The sequence below is a fragment of the Ixodes scapularis genome, unplaced genomic scaffold, assembly GCF_016920785.2.
Source record: "Ixodes scapularis isolate PalLabHiFi unplaced genomic scaffold, ASM1692078v2 PGA_scaffold7__128_contigs__length_106722199, whole genome shotgun sequence".
Taxonomy (NCBI): Eukaryota; Metazoa; Arthropoda; class Arachnida; order Ixodida; family Ixodidae; genus Ixodes; species Ixodes scapularis.
In genome coordinates, this window is record NW_024609882.1 from 68,044,327 (window position 1) to 68,061,353 (window position 17,027).

General features: G+C 41.5%; 1 protein-coding gene across 1 annotated transcript in view; it reads right to left on the reverse strand.

Moving 5' to 3' along the window:
• LOC121832960 (pro-resilin-like) overlaps window positions 1–17,027 on the reverse strand; it is a 72,136-nt gene that overhangs the window by 36,736 nt on the left and 18,373 nt on the right. The gene's annotated exons all lie outside the window — the stretch shown is intronic.

Below are 17,027 nucleotides of genomic sequence, written 5' to 3' on the forward strand. Positions count from 1 at the left end.
TTGAAGTAATAAAATTACTTGTAACCGTTACAATTTGACCACGGAGCCCCCCCCCCCCCCCCCCCCCCCCCCCGGGCACACGCCTTTTTTTTTTTTATACAGTGACAAAAATAAAATTTGCTTTTTTTTTTTCTCGAACGGAAAAAAGAAAGATTTTTGCGGAGCTGTAGGAAACAAGGTCAATCTCTTTCTATGTACAGTTTCTGTAGAATGTCCGTTGTTTTTTTGTTTTTGTTTTTCGATCTGGGACTGGGAGTGGGAAGCCCCAGCGAAGCCACAGTGCGTGACAAAGGCCATTCAGGGCAAAGTTTGAGGAAGCAGAATGTAGCTTTGTGAATCCTTCGTTCAAACTAGACCCCTCACGCACACACACACAGAAATAAAAAAATAAAAAAAAATATCATACTTAGGGTACCTACTCGCAGCCCGTAGAAGAACCAGAACCGAAGAATGCCTAAAGCGGATGCAAAATATGACAAAGGCAGCTGAAATATTTCCCCGTTTCCCCTACGTGGTCTTTCTGACAAGCAGTGTTTCGAGTTCAGAAGTGGTCGGGGCGATCTCTTCCGCAAATGGATACTACACATGATACTACAAAAAAATTGCTCTTGGTGTTTTTGTGGACTTTACAAAAGCTTTTGATCATTTAAATCATGATTTGTTAATAAAAAAACTAATGAAATACGGATTCCGCGGAAAAGTCGCAGCGCTCATTGAGTCTTATCTTGCGCATCGTCAACAATACGTATATATTAACGGGTACTCCTCTGACATTAAACCAATCGCATCTGGCGTTCCACAGGGCAGCATTCTAGGTCCCTTTCTGTTCAACTTGTACGTTAATGATATTGTTAACATAAATAAAAACATTAAATATGTCATTTACGCTGATGATACCAGCCTTTTTTTTACAGGATATTGCTTTCACGACCTTGTAATCAGTGCTAATAAAACTTTAAAAGATCTAGTCAGCTGGAGCCAAGATAATGCTCTAAAAATTAATGTTAGCAAAACCAAGGCCATTCTATTTCACTCCAGAAATAAGAGCATTAATATTACATGTGACATTATTTTAAATTCAACTAAGGTCGATATTTTAAGTAGCTTTAAAACACTGGGTGTTATCTTCTCAGAAAGTATGTCATGGGATGAACATGTTCATTACATTTTATCAAAACTGGCACGGGTTGTTGGCTTACTCTACCGTCATCGCTATATTTTTCCGACGAACGTTAAATTAATGCTTTACTATTCGTTATTTCTTGCTCACATAAATTACTGTCACTTAGTATGGGGAAATACTACGCAAACAAACATACACAAAATTTTTATGCTCCAGAAAAGAATTATTCGAAACATCTGTAACGTTCCATATGATCACCCTAGCAAACCTCTTTTTGAAAATTTGAATCTGATGCAAGTAAGTAGTTTTTATAAGTACCGTCTATGTAGAACTTATAAGTCTCATGAGCAGACAAATGTTGCAAATCTTATTCAATTAGCTTCTCTAACACCTAAAGTGACGACGTACCTAACTCGCAGCGTAGAAAATTGGAGAGTTCCAACTTATAGGACAACGTATGGCCAACAAATGATATCTTATACCCTTCCTAGCCTACTTAACTATCTTTCCGTAGCAAATGTGCAGCTATCGACGACTTCAAATAAAGGTCTTCGATTGTTTTTTTCGAATTCCGATGTGTAAATTATAAAGATTTGTAATTGATTGTTTTGATTATGTTGTGTTGATAGTTAGTTTACAAGTTGTTCCTGTGGATCACGTGAATCTAGTTTTGCTTTTCGTAGTCACTTTGAGCACAGTCGTGCCATATGTATTGTTTTTAGATTCTTCAACTATTCAAATGTTACTTTTGTGTGTGTTTATGTGTGTATGTTTTTTGTAACTAATTAATTTACCACATCGCCGCTGTGTGCCAAATTGTGTGGGGGCCGAGGGCTAGTCAAGCTGCTTGATGCAGCTTTTTTCCTCGGTCTCCATCCGTCATTGTATGTGATGGAAAATAAACAATTTATTATTATTATTATTATTATTATCCGTTTCAAATCCTGGAGCTGCTGCTCTTTTGTATAACATGTGAGCTCATCCACATGTGAATAATAAAATGAGCGACGCAAACTTTGAGCGACAACCCTTGCTCAAGCTTAAGAAGATCTAGAACCCCCTCCGCTCCCCCCCCCCCCCCCCCCCCCCACACACACACAGTGGCGAACGCCCAAATCATTAAACGTCTTCAAACGAATTCTATGCTTGTGTCCGCATTGTGAAGGTGCAACGACCACGAAGAGGGAGCCAGTTTTTCTTCTTCAATACTTGTGCAAATGTGAAATATAGGTTGGAAGTAGTTCATTGTTATGAGCGCTAAAGAGGTGTCTTCACACAATAAAGTAATCGGAAAAGTAACGATTACTTCTTTAAGTAATGTCCAATTACTTTCGCCGTCGAGTAATCAAGTAATCTAATCGAATACTTTTTAGCCAAGAGTAATAGTAATTGTAATCGATTACTTTTTTTTAGTAACGTGTACAAGACTGAGAACATCTAATTTTAAGGTGCACGGGGCTTCGTCCCACCCTCTTGGGGGGGATGACTACGGATTTGGAGGGGGCGCTGGGTTTTCCGGACATGAATGGACGAATGGATAGGGAAAGAATTGCGATTACTTAGAGGAGATTGGAAGATTGGTGGAAGAGATCTGGGGAAGGATAAAAAAAAACATATAAAATAGGCAATAAATTCAATTTAAAAGAGAGGGGGAACTGTTATAACAAAATACATACAAAAAAAATAGTAGAAGGGATGACGAAATGTTAGGCTAGGTGGCGCAAGCTGCCGCCCGATACAAAGGGTATAGCCATTACCATCCATCCATCCATCCAGCACGGTAAGCGCGGGTTTCGCCAACGTCCTGCGACATGGCGCAATTGCTTTTGGTGCATATCTGTCTGCGAGACATGTTTCTTTCCGCGGCATTTGTCTCGACGGTCCTTTCTAAGTGTGTCCCCAAGCATTCCGGTGCTTCGATAGCCGGCAATGCTGCGGTCGTCGCCGGGGCCGATGCGTGTTATCGAGGTCGGCTACACGGTTATGCGTGTATGACCGAACCAAAACACGTTTTTTTACAACCTCGCATGATTTCTGAACGAATTATCCGTGACTCATCGTGTAAATTTATGGTAATTTGTGTAAATAGCGTGTTTTTCACCCCAAATATTCGCCAAATACACGGGACTTGCTAACAGTGTAGCTCGTTCTACTGGCGCGAGCTGTACTTGCTGTCTTTATTCCATGCTGCACTTTTATAGAGCGCTCTCCACTACTTTTATAGGGAAACGCGAACATCAGAAGAAGGTTTCAAGAAATATATAACCCACACACACAAAAAAAAAACAATGATCTAAAAGGAAAAGTGTCAACAATACTTTGTCACTCAGGTTCCATAACGCTACACGTACACTCTAAGAAATAGGGGGTGTATAGGGGTGCACCCCTTGTCCCCATATGTAAAACCTCAAAACAACAATTCGACGTTCAGGCCACAGAAGTTGAACCGACGATACCGACTTTCAAGAGCGGCTTGATAGTCCACCGTTACAGCTTAATAAAATATCTAATGTACGCATTAATGGCTACAGTAAGACAATCAATATTTGTTTTGGCCCTGCTGCAAAACCCCCGTATCTTTGTTTTCTCAAGTATTTGATACGCACATTAGCTATATAATACGTCATATCTTACAGCTATCAAGCCGCTGGTAAAAATTGGTATCACCAGCCCGAGGTCAGTGGACTGAACGTCCAAATGTGGCTTTGGGATGTTACATATGGGTCAAGGGGTGTACCCCTATACAGCCCCTATTTCTAAGAGTGTATAAACCGCGCGACACAGCGCAAACATTACAGTACACAGGGTATAGTTAGTGTAGAGCAACAACGTTTCCCGCCCAAGTCGGTATTTGCGAATTCAACCAAAATCTCCATTATTTCAGCGGTGGGAGAGAAAAAAAAATTACACTAGCTTGATCATCTCCCGCTGGAAACAGATTTGCTAAGGTGCATGTATATTTGTGCGAAGTGTGTGGGGGGCGCATATTGTCGGTGTATGATGGGGTTGGATGTTTGACGTGTGCGGGGCTAGTGCAACGACACACTTCACGCGTATAGGAACTCAACAAAGTAGGCGTTCATCGGTCTTTGTTGGCATGATCGAGCTAGTGTAATATTTTGACTTTATCAACCAACTTTTAGCCGTCCTCATACACAAGCTATGCATAGCCCACTGGGTGTGGTAGCCGCCTGTGAATCACTTCGTCCCAAGCTCAATCCCTGTCAGGATTATTGTTGTATGTGCGCTTTAATAATAACCCGCATGGATCCCTATGTTTTGTATAACTTAACCTTCATGTAATGGGCAAGCGTGGCGGTAGTTTTACAGTTTTTCGTGGACATGGGCGCATAAAAAATAACATTCTGCATTAAAACAAAAAGAAAGCAGGGATAAGGTGGTGAACCACCTTATCCCCGGATGGTTGACGTTATACATGATGGCACAGCACAAATACGGGGATCCCGCATTTGTGCTGTGCTAATTCGTTTCCGTTTCAGCCCGAGTGCAGCCTGTATACGCTACGATTCCATACGGCCAGCAAGTTCGTCAGTTCCTTGCGCACCTCGTGCGTTTCTTTACCCCCCAAATGCGCCCACGTGCTTCTGTTTCCCCCGACCTCAACTAATGACGGCGCGTACTTGGATGCCTCGTCATTGCGCAGTTCCTATTCGCGTTTTCTATGTCACCCTTTGATTCGAATGCTCCTCCTTGCGTTCCGCGATGCGCGAAAAACGCAATTTAGAGCATTTGCTCGCCGTATAATATGGAAGCTACAAACAGCCAAGGAGGTAGAGGGCCTTAGAGTGATAAACTGGTAGCTGAAAATTACCCCCAATTGGCCGCCGCCATGTTGCACATTTTTGACCACTAGGCACGTGACCTTATAGTTTTACGCCTAGATTTTGACGAAGTACCACGCATAAATATTTGCTCATTGATCTTTACTAACAGCACCAACGAGATAAGTTATGTTTCGTTTGTTTTAAGTCCAAAAAGTGCTTTTACGACGAAAACTTTGGCATCTTCGCAATGGCTCCACTAGATGCCGTCAACCGCGGTGCTCTTCTTTTTTTTTTGTTTTTTTTGTTTTATCAGAGCTAGACATTGATCTTTGGGGCTAGAAGTAATGAAAAATTGTTTATCGTGTTTTTTACAGCGATCGCAATACAGATTTCGGCAAAGTTTTACGTAGAAGTCTCATGATTTGGTACGGTCACGTGTCTACAGGGTGAAACAAGGAGACGGCAGGTTCTTTAAATCGACCGCGAAATTCGGTTTCTTAACCTATCGCGCTACGACTTTGTGCAGCGTTGCCAACAGATGGTGCATTTTTTTTTTTTTTTTGTAAAATTTGCAAAGAGCGAACTTACCTGAGGAAAAAGAAAAGAAAGAAAAAGGCTTATCTCCTATGGAAACGCAGCGACGCCACCGGTCTTCAAACAACACGGCGCCGTTTCGCACAGGACACAAGAGATGGCGCAACGAACGCCGCCAACGAACGAGCATACGGCGCCGAGAGCCAGCGTCTTTAGCAGACAATTTTTTCGACTCAAAAGCGGTGCGCGTTCCGCGGGCGGCGACAGTAGCAGAAACAAAAACAGGCGCGATAACAACAAGGAACTGCAGCTCCTTTTCTGCTAAATAAGCCGGCTCTCGGCGTCGTCTGCTCGTTCGTTGGCAGTTGGCGTCGCGACCGCTTGCGCCATCTCTTGTCTCCCGTGCGAAACGGCGCCGTGTGTTTTGAAGACCGGTGGCGTCGCTGCGTTTCCATAGGAGCTAAGCCTTTTTCTTTCTTTACTTTTTCCTCAGGTAAGTTCGCTCTTTGCAAATTTTACAAAAATAAAAAAAAATGCACCATCTGTGGGCAACGCTGTACAAAGTCGTAGCGTGATAGGTTAAAAAACCGAATTTTGCGGTCGATTTGAAGAGCCTGCCGTCTCCTTGTTTCATCCTGGTGGTCAAAATTGTACAACATGGCGGCAGCCAAGTGGGGGTTCCTTTTGCCTGCTGAACGGGATACCAGTTTATCGCTCTATAAGCGCCACTACCTCGTTGCACGCCTGCAGCCCAGAAAAGTGCATCGTTACTGCGGCGCTCGTCGTCTTTGTGCGTTTGTCATAACCGGACAAACCATGTCATGCACAGTAAATGCGCAATAATCATGCTGTTTTTTATTGAGCGCGTGATTGGTTTAGCCGCCGATAGCAAACGCACCAAGACGACGTGCGCCTTGATGAAAAAGTTTTGGCGCTGCTTGGCTGGCTCCATCCAATCGTAACATCAGCTGCCTTCAGACTTATTAGGGAGTTTTAGGGAACCGTTTTTGCACACCCGATGCGGTACGATGGACCCTCCGGTACGAACTGCGCATATGCTACCGCAGAACACATTTCCCTAAAACTCCCTAATATGAAACGGACTGCAGCTATAGGTGAGGTACGGTGGCCAATCGAGATTTCCTTGTGGCTGCCGGCGCGGATCGGAGAAGCACGATCCAGAACAGCGTCACAGAGATCAGCGTGCGGGACCGTCGACACACGGTATACGTGGAGGAAGTAACCACGATTTACGAGGGAATATTTACTTCACTTGAGCTAACTTACAGAATGAAGAATTATCAAATCGTTTATTCGCTGAATTGCAACTCGTATTAGAACTGTACCGTGTTTACATCAATTTTAAAATGTGCGCTTTGGGAAAACTTAGGATGCCTGCGTGTGCGTTTTACTTAGGGCGATGGCATCTGAGCATTTTGTTCCATACGCTTTTGTTCCCTTTTATGTTCGGGAGAACATGAAAGCGCGTCTTCCGGCACGAGCTCTTGGCACTGACAGTGCTACGGCGGCATTTTGTTATCGGCTATTTTTTCGTATTTATCTGGGGAGCGCGTGCTCTCAGAATCGAGTACTACAAAGAATGGCATCACCCTAAGCAGAGTGGAATTTGGGCACCCTAAAAAAACTCAGCTTGCGTGTTTAACGAGCATTCGAGAAAAATGAAGAGCATCCGAAAAATTGCGGTTGGGGTTGGCAGCTTACCATAATAAGTCAGAATGGTACAAAAGAAACAGTTCGGTTCTGGTCGAACCTTCTTCCCCTGTCAAAATAATACGTCATGTTACTTATGCCGTGTAGAAAGTTCAAATACACTTACTAAGAAAGGATTACTGTAACATTGAATCCTCGCTCAGTTGCCTGATACGAGACGATCAGATCTCTGAATGACCATTACTAGCCGAACTTCAATTTAAAATAAAACGCGTGGTTACACTGGTAAAACCAGTTCAGAGTCTAATGGTTGGCATGAACTCAACAACGCAAGGCGCAAAACACGGTCGTGGGTATGTAGCATGGAGATATCGCGAATTTGTACCAAGCCTGAGGTGCGCTCAAAGTTTCCCTTGAACCTCAACGTTCGGCTGGTTAGGCGAACCTTCGAACTTTTGACAAACTCAACAAAGTTAGACTTCCTTTTTATTTGTTTATTTATTTAATAATTTAGTTGAAATACAATCGGTCCTACACAAGACCGAGATAGGGGAGGAAGTTACATTAGAAAACTATCGCAGTAAGAACACATCTATAGTACAACCCTTCCAGTACATTTCAATGGAAAAAAAAGAGTTGAAGTACCTTGTCTGAACTTAACACAAAACATTTCAGGTTTTGGGAACAAAACAACTTATACTGTGTTTGTTGTACATTTTAGTGTGTACTGACCAATGAGTAAAAATAAAACGAAACATACGGGTTTCTTTATTTAGTAAGCTTTTAATGAAAAGGATATACCCACTAAATATTACACCCTTATACGGTCAGGTTGCGTCAGCGCGTTTTTACCTTCCGCGCATGCGCTTAACAGCCGAACTTGCATCCAACTTGGCACTAAAAATCCGAAAAAGTCGCACCGCGTCGAACATCAACGTCGGCAAGTCAGTGACAGTCCTAATTAATGTTTATACGAGAAGAAAGTGTTCCACAACGCGTCTTTGATGCTTTGGAACACAAGGAGTGGCACAAAGGGCGACAGAGATAACGCGCACTAAACGCGCGATGAGGATAGGTGCATGGCGCCTCCTCTACGTGGGCGCGTGTGGCGGCTCCTTGCACACCACGTGCAAACGCACGTGGTGTGCAAGGAGCAGAATAACCTGCACTTCGTACAAAATAGAATGACGGTAAAATATGCTGGAGAGAAGGATAGGCTTGTCTTCCAATAGAAGGGATTAAAGTCACTGGATCCTGGGAAAGTCGAGCCAAGCTCCTCGTATGGTCGCCATTTTGGTTCGTGGAATGAGCAGTTTCTCCTTTACCTCTCCATTCTTGGTGAGCCTGCTTAAATTCGCTAGTGACGAAGAGCTTCATAGAGATGTTTCATGTATACTACCAAGATTTTGCTATCAACACACCCGCGAAACAAGCGTAAATCTTCATACCGCCACCACATGCGGCGTTGGTGCTTGGAGGCATTAAAAACAACTTTCCTGTCTTGAAATACGCACGACCAACAATACCAATGTAAGATATCTGTGGAGTTAGGCATGACTGATAAGTTGATTGCATGCACAGTGCCAAAGACGCCTATATTAATGAGTAACAATTTCAGTACGATGATGCTCTGTAGCGATCATGGTACAAAACGACCCTCTCGAAGTGTCGAAAATTTGAATGGACCAAAGTGGCTAGTGGGCCGTGGCAGCTGAGACAAATCAGCCAATCTCCTTGCGAGGTTTGGTAGCTTGTATGTTACTATTTGTTAGTGTTATGCTAGAAGCCAGGTAAGGGAATGGGGCTACTTTCCCAGGATCTAGTGACTCTAGAAGGAACCGCTGCCAATAATTTGATCGTATTCATTAAAGATACAAAGGCAATACTTTTTGTGCTTTTAACTTGCTTGTCTGTCCTGCCATAAGGAGTGGAGGGATGTGAAAGGTTTGGTCTGTGAAGACTGTGGCTATTTCTATCATTTTGGAGACTGCTTTAGGGTCTCTAAATCCACTTTTAAGTCGAAGGGGGAATCTTGGAGGAAGGCGTGGCGTCGTCCAACATGTAGGACGGCAAACCCAAAAGAAACTAGGATGATGACTTTGCAAGCCTACTTTTAAGTATGAACGAAAATCTAAACAGCCCTATTACACTTAAAAGCACTGTAGAAGGTATCGAAAAGTCAGTACAAAATAATGTATTACTAGTATGACGCAGTTTTCAAGCACACGCGCCATCAAGATAAAGATATCAATGACCTAAAAGAAAAGGTGGAAACTATTCAAAACCGAAAACGATTCAACGAGTCTCATTCAAGCTCATTTCAATGATCTTGAATGGCAAAATAAAAAATTAAATCTTGAGTTTCATGGAATGCCCGTATTTAGAAATGAAGGTATTTTGTCAAAAGTCAAGGAGGTGGCAGCGAAAATAAATGTACCTCATCTCACGGTGACCGATGCGGTTTTGATCACAGACTTCCGGCAGCTAGAGATCAGATCTCTAAAAGAAGAGTTAGGGCACAAGCGAGCTGGTGAATATTAAGCAGCATAATAAGACCGGAGACACGGAACAAGAAGGACACACACAACACCGTCTGAGACGGTGTTGAGTGTGTCCGGCTTGCTTAGTATTTCCGGTTTTATTTTGTAGCTAGAAATAAGGTGCCTGGCATCGTAGTTCGTTTCGCGAGGCAATCGATGAAGGATTCATTTCTTGAAAAGAAAAGTCAACTGAATAAGTCGAACGCCTATTGCTACATTCTTGAGAAGTTGACAAAGAAAAACAGGGTTTTGCTTGCGGTGACCAAACACTGGGCATGAAATTATGATTACAAGTATGTGTCTGGCACGAGAATGGTAGGAGGTATATTTGACAGAACGACGGCGACAGAGCGCTCCTTGTGCGAAGTGGAGGTGACCTGGATAAGATTGCGTAATTCTTGCTAACACTTGACTTTGTGTTAGTTTTGATCCTTGATAATGACCTGCTCGGTTTGTGTTACGGCATCCGATTTTAGAAATGTTTGTGTAAGTGATTATGCACAATCATTAAAACAATTTCACTTAAATAGACAGTCCGCGAGAGAGAAGAGTACTCAGCTTGGGGGGGAAGTGCTCTTTGATCAGTTGGAATATGCATTCGACGTGATCATGTAACTGAGACTTGGTGCGTCGAAGACAACAGTGCTTTTAACTACCTTTATATACAAAATAGTTTCTAAGCTGTACCAGCAGTCGCGAATGTGGTGTGTCTTTAATGGTAAAGAAACACTTCTGCGGTTTCAGTTCACACTGAAAGAGTAAAAACACAGAAATAAACGAGGGATCAAGAATGCCACCAACAATGTTTCAGAGCCCTCGTTGTCGTTATCGGCAACAGAGCTGGAATTCCTAGCGCCAGAGTTATCACAAAAAAGAGTCTTCCAATTTTTTCTTCTTCTTCTTCCTTTTTAGGAAGTTAACTTATGTTGGCAATCGAGCACGGTAAAAGAAACACATTTGTTTTTCTTACACCGTGGCAATCGGGTCAGCTGAACCCGGAAAAACGAGGACACGAAGGAAAGGACTGGAGCGTGTTCAGCTGACCCAATTGCCAACAGTATGTACCAACTTGCTCAACTGAAACTCGTAACTCAGTTAAATTCAAATATCTTTATTTTTATTTTTTTCTAGTATTTCCGTCTTCCCTCAATTTTCATGTGACCAAAGTGGTTTTCGCAGTGTGATGGATATCATATAAATGTCGTTGCTCATTGAAAGGTCTGTGAGTGTCTGTCCCTCGTCCGCTACCTAGCTGTACCCAATTCTGCGAAATTTTGCCCGATTACTCGTGTGTTAATAAAGACTACACTACGAAGTTCTATCTCCATGCATTAACCGAAACGTGATAGCCGTTGTGTACTGCACTCCAGGCGGAAACCTCCCAGAATGTTTTTTTCTTCTTCTTTTTCTTTTGAACCAATTTTGGTTTTCTCGGGTGAAAATAAATACAATGTGATTATGGGCGGCGATTTTAATATTAACATGCTCGTAGACACTCCTGCGAAGAGGCAATTTGAGAAGCTTATCCAACAATTCGGATGAATGAATATGACCACCTCATTAACCCGAATCACTCCTAAATCTTCTTCGTTGCATGACCTAAATTAATGACCAACATACATACATCTTATTTTAAAGCCGGAGTAATAAGTGCCAACATAAGCGATCATAACGGTGTCTATTGAAGTCTTACGAAAACACACTGCATAAGAAAAGCGCGGAACCAATATCTTTTCAATACTTTACAATGAACAACCTGGAAAGTTTTAGACAGAAAATCCACAACCTTTATTGGAGTGATGTCTTCCAGGAAACTGACGCATATCATCTCTATGATATCTTCTTATCTAGGTTTTAAAACGTGTTTCTTGAATGCCTTCTTATAGGTTACTTTTGGAGAACACAAAAAAAAATCGCAGACCTTGGGTCACCCCCGAACAATTGGGCAAAATCAAAGCAAAGGACAGATTAAATGCAACTATCGTGACATCGAGAAATGTTGATTTGCTTAAAACTTTCAAATCACATCGCAATCAACTGTATGAAAGAAATTAGAAATGCGAAAGCGAACTATTTTTGTATAATTTTCTCCACGTGTGCAAATGAGGAAGATGTTACCTGGAGGAAACTAAATTCTGTGCTGTACCGCAGTAACAGATCAAAATTAGTTATAAAATTTTTTTTACTTAGCTAGAGACGGTTTTGGCAGTAATGTTTTTAATTATATGGAAAGAGTGACTGACAAATCTTTATTTCTGAGCCCAGTTCTAGATGCTGAAGTGATGTCTGTTTTTTGAGGGTTGAATAACAGTGAAACCTGCAATGCAGACTGTATTAAGATTAAGCTATGTTTTAGATTTGATATCGCCGTCTAAGGTATATATTTAACATCTGTTTATCGGAAGGAGCTATCCTACTCTAGGCAAATGCAGCTCGCAAATATTACAATCTTGAATAAAAAAAAAAAAAGACCTGTATCGACATGACCAGCTTTTACAAAAAGAGCGGAATATGTCATTCTCTGCAGAATGTCTCTTTTCTGCGTTAGGCGTTCTATACATAATGCAACACAATTTGATTTTCGAAAAATAAAGAAAAAAAAAACACTTTTGGAACAGAAAGCATTTATCTTGAAATAGTTTGAACACAAACAATTAACTCTCGGTATTTTATTGCAAATTTTAAGAAAGCCATCGATTGATTAAATAATGTCCTACGTTTTAAAGAAACTTTATAGGTATTGTTTTCTCAGAAAAGCTTCGATGCTCCTGACGTCGTATATATGCAGTAGAAAACAATTTTTGCAACTAGGCGGTCATTCTTCTGACATAAAACCAATTTTATCAGGTGTGCCCCAAGGAAGCATTCTCGGTCCATTTTTATTTAATATATATCATAAAAGATGACACCAGATTATTATTTTTAAGTAAATGTCCTTCCGAACTAGTTACAAATGCGATGAAAGCCTCCCAGATCTGGGAAATTGGACTACATGAAATGTCTTGAAAATGAACACACAAGAAACAAAAGTGATTTCCTTTCGCCCCAAGAACAAAGGTATATCTATCGATAAAGATATCATGCTGTGCAACTCAAAAATAGAAATAGTCAACGGCTTTAAAACGCTTAAGCGTTTTAAAGACGTTGAATTTCCTATTAAAAATTCTCATTTGTATGAGAAATTCCTGTGTCCAATACACACATATGAATCATACAAGACATAAAGGAACAAATAATAACCATATAAGAACCATATAAGATCTATGTAAGAACTATATAAGATATATAAGAACTATATAAGATATATAAGAACATACCAGCACCACATAAGAAACTTGAAAGAAGTTTCTTATCATTAACGCACCTCCCCGTCTGGCCAACATACCCCTCTCTTGCGGGAGAGTGTATGTTGGCCAGACGGGGAGGTGCATTAATGATAGAATCAGGGAGCACTCTGCGTCAACTAGGCAATCCCCGTCTGGCCACTTGGCAGTGCACTGTGATCGATGCGAGTGTGACCCAAAGTTTGACGAAACAAGAATTGTTGGAAGCGGCGAAACAAAAATCGCTCGCGAAATCTTGGAGGCCTTCACCATACGATATCGTGGCACCGATGTCTGTGTCAGCGCCCCATCTTTATCTCTATCTGATAGGGAGTATACGTTCCTTCAAAATGAACGTGTCACGTAGGAAAACGCGCTAGGCTTCGTTCTATCTTTATTTCTTACCCATGCGCACGTGTACATTGGGCATAGATTCCTTTTCTGTGTTTCTCTAAAATAAAGTTCAGTTGAAAGTGCGCCTCGTCCTGTCTGCTTCTCTCTTTGTGTCCTCGTTATTTGGCGCCTCACTTCAAGCATGTACAACCAACTAGCCCAAATCGCCGTTCTAATTCTTATATTCTTATATGGTTCTTATATGTTCCATATATAGTTCTTATATGGTTCTTATATGTTCTTATATATCTTGTATGATTCATATGTGTTTATTGGACACAATAAATTTTTTATACAAATGACTTTTTTCACTAGGTTTGGTGTGTTATTCACAAATCGGATGACTTGGGGCGACCATACAAACTACGTAGCGTCAAAACGATCAAACATCGAAGGCTTAACCTATACACATTGTCAGACTTTACCTACTACTGTCAAACTTCTTCTATAAAACAGACACCTCTATTCGCACTTAAATTACTGCCATTCAGTGTGGGAAAATACCCCTCTCAAAAACTCACAAAAATTGTATACGTTACAAAAAAATGGGAATATAGAAAACGTTTCAGATAACCACCCCTCTTCTCAACTGTTTCCCTAGTAAAGAATCTTTTATGTATAAAATATTCTTGGTCCAGTTAACGCATATGATTAAATAAGATCAAATAGGAGCATACGAGCACCTTATAAGAATATATAAGGTGTATAAACTGATAAGAAGTTTCTTATAACTTCTTATATAACCTTATATTGTTCTTATGTGTTCTTATAAGGTTCTTGTGTGGTCTTATATGATCTTATTTAATCATAGGCGTGTATTGGAGGAAGAAAATTCTTTTACATAAAATAGTTTGTACTAGGGTTCAGAAAAATTGTATAGTGCACATTCACAATATATATGCGTATCATTTAAGCATAGTCTATAAGCACGAAACATTAAATCATAGGCATTTTCTTGTTCGAGTAGCCCGTTTATCTAGAAAAACGGTAACATATCCCACACATAGCACCGATATTTGGAACATTTATTCGTGCAAAGCAAGTTACGGAAAAGAAATGATACAACGCAAATTTCCAGACTTGATGAGTTCCGAAAAATTGCAATGTAGAATGAATATTGAAAAAAAAATTTTTTTTTTTGTATTTATAGTTATTATTCGTGTTATGTCATTGTGCTCTATAAATTTGCTTCTGCTTAAATCTTTTGTATAATGTTGTTGTTGTTTTTTTTTTGCAGAGCGCCTTTGCTCAATGTAAGTAGTGTACTAAATGCCTTCGTGATATATAAGAGTAAAAATTTCTGCGGAGGGGAAAGGGAGCTCGTCAAGCTGATCTTTCAGCTATTTTACCCAACGTCCCCCATCGCTTTGATGGGAAATAAAGGTATATTTATTAAAGGTATCAATATTATTATCTAGACAAACAAAACGCCCCTCATACCTGTGAACTGGATTCTTTCAGGCATATACCTCAATCGAGCGCAGTGCACAAATTGTGCACGAGCGCTGCGTCAGTGCTTGGCTTGTAAGTTCAACCCGTGCATTAATGACTGAACGCGAGCCCGAGCCGAGCGCTGACGTAACGTTCGGATATGTCAGCCGAACTCTGCGTTAGAAACGAACGTCAAACAAGTAATTCATATTTTTGTTGTCACCATCGACATGGTTCTCAACTGAACAACAAGGGGCGCAACGATTGAATTTCACCCGCAGTGGACCATTTCCGAGAAGCGTACTGCGCACGCGCGAGCGCCCGATGCCAAGCGGCGGAAGTCGGCACGAAAAATCGAGGAAATTCGGAAGGAGGCTGTGGATCAGTGAGTAGAACACGGAATCGCAGCATACATATAACTGTGTTTCACAAAAGAAAGAAAGTGGACCGAAATAAAAACACGACGTTTGGGTGGACGCCACGCACGCCCCTCTTTAAAGTCGCGTTGGGCACGCGCTGCAGCTCAGAGAGCGAAGAAACTGGTAGCGTAGCTCTCATTATCGATTGGTAGCGCAGGTAGGTCACTTCCTAGATTTTTAGTTCGTGCAGCCACCGCCTGTTCCGTCGGTATGTGGAAAAGGTTCATTATTCGATTTCAATGTAGATATAAGGCTCACTGCGGTTTTTACAGGTACAACAGTTGACAACATTGGCGGAGCCGGCTGGGCTGATGGTGCTAGTTTTCAAAAACGGAACTTTTGGCGTGATTGCAGAACCAGCCGGAAGACCCCATCATGTTCTTTCCGCAGAACGTGCCTCGTAATGCGTGCGAGCTTGTTGTCGTATAACCTTCTTTTGTATAATGCCTGGAACGTGTTTCTGACGGGCGTGTTTTCCGTGTCATAAAAATTCGTCTGAACGATTTTTCCCGATGCCATCAAAGAAGTGTCATGTGGCGTTGATGAAGCGTTATTTGACCCTCTGCAGCAGGTTCTGTAGCAGGCAAATTATTGGTTTGGAGCAGCCACTAACGCTTTTCGAGCAGATGCCGAAATCTATTAGCATATCACTAAACAATGAAAATAAAGGAATTCCATCGCCAAATAAGTTAATCTGTTAAGGTGGCGATGCATGCGAGTTGGTTCATGACTATGCTAAAAACTTTGAGCAACATCGAGAAACTTCTACTTGTCTTTGTATTGTTTCTTTTTCGCTGTTTCTCGAGAAAGTTAATCTATAATAAGGATTGAGGGCTCGTCTTTGATAATGGAGAATATTACTTATTACCTTTTTTATCGGGTGCATATGGGTGCAAGAGGAACACAGAATCATTTTCTTTTTTAGAAATAAGGCTCTGGTAGGCTTTGTACGTTCTCACTTATTATGGGTATTAAAAAAATGGTTGAAAAATTAATCAGCTGAACACTTCAGATGGGATAAAGCCTCTCTCTCTTGCCCCTCTTTCACTCAGTAGTCTATTTAACCTGTAAATATAATTTGCGTCAAATGCCAGCAAAACCCAGCATATTCGCTAACATGAATATTATTAAAAACACGTCTCCCACGTTTTGTGAACCTACCAAACTCAAGACACTAATGTCCTGAACTGCAAAAACAACCAGGTTGAGGGACACCCAAAGAATAGGACACAGCGGGGACGAAAGACGACGTACACTTTCATGAAGTAAAGTGCACGTCGTCCCTCGTCCCACCTGTGTCTCATTCTTTTGGTGTTCCTCAACTCAACCACCAAACTCACCAGTATACAAAAAAAAAAAAAGCATTTACAACTTATATGAAGGCCTACACTCGTGTTTTAAATATGGCACTACTCTTGAGCGGCTTCGCAACCATAGTTAAGTCAGTTTGCTGCTCTGTCATTCAACAGTTGCACAGGAACTACACCGTTTATTTAATTATAGACACGTGTATTTTGTTTTTCGGTGCCGCTCTTTAAAATTAGAGATCGACCTACAATAAATACCAAAAAAGGTCCACTGGTTACAATTCTGAGCATAATTACTGTTCCTATCACGCTCACACAGGCACTCCCCCGTGACAACCGCTGTTCCTTGGACTCGGGTGTAAGGCGGTGAAGCTCGACTCGCGCGCGCTGCTGAGAGGAGGTGAAGGTTGACCTGAGGGGCGCAAATACCACGGTACACTGTAGCCACGGCACGGAGGCGTGTAGCAGGCATGATAATGGAGTGATCGATCAGGATTACAA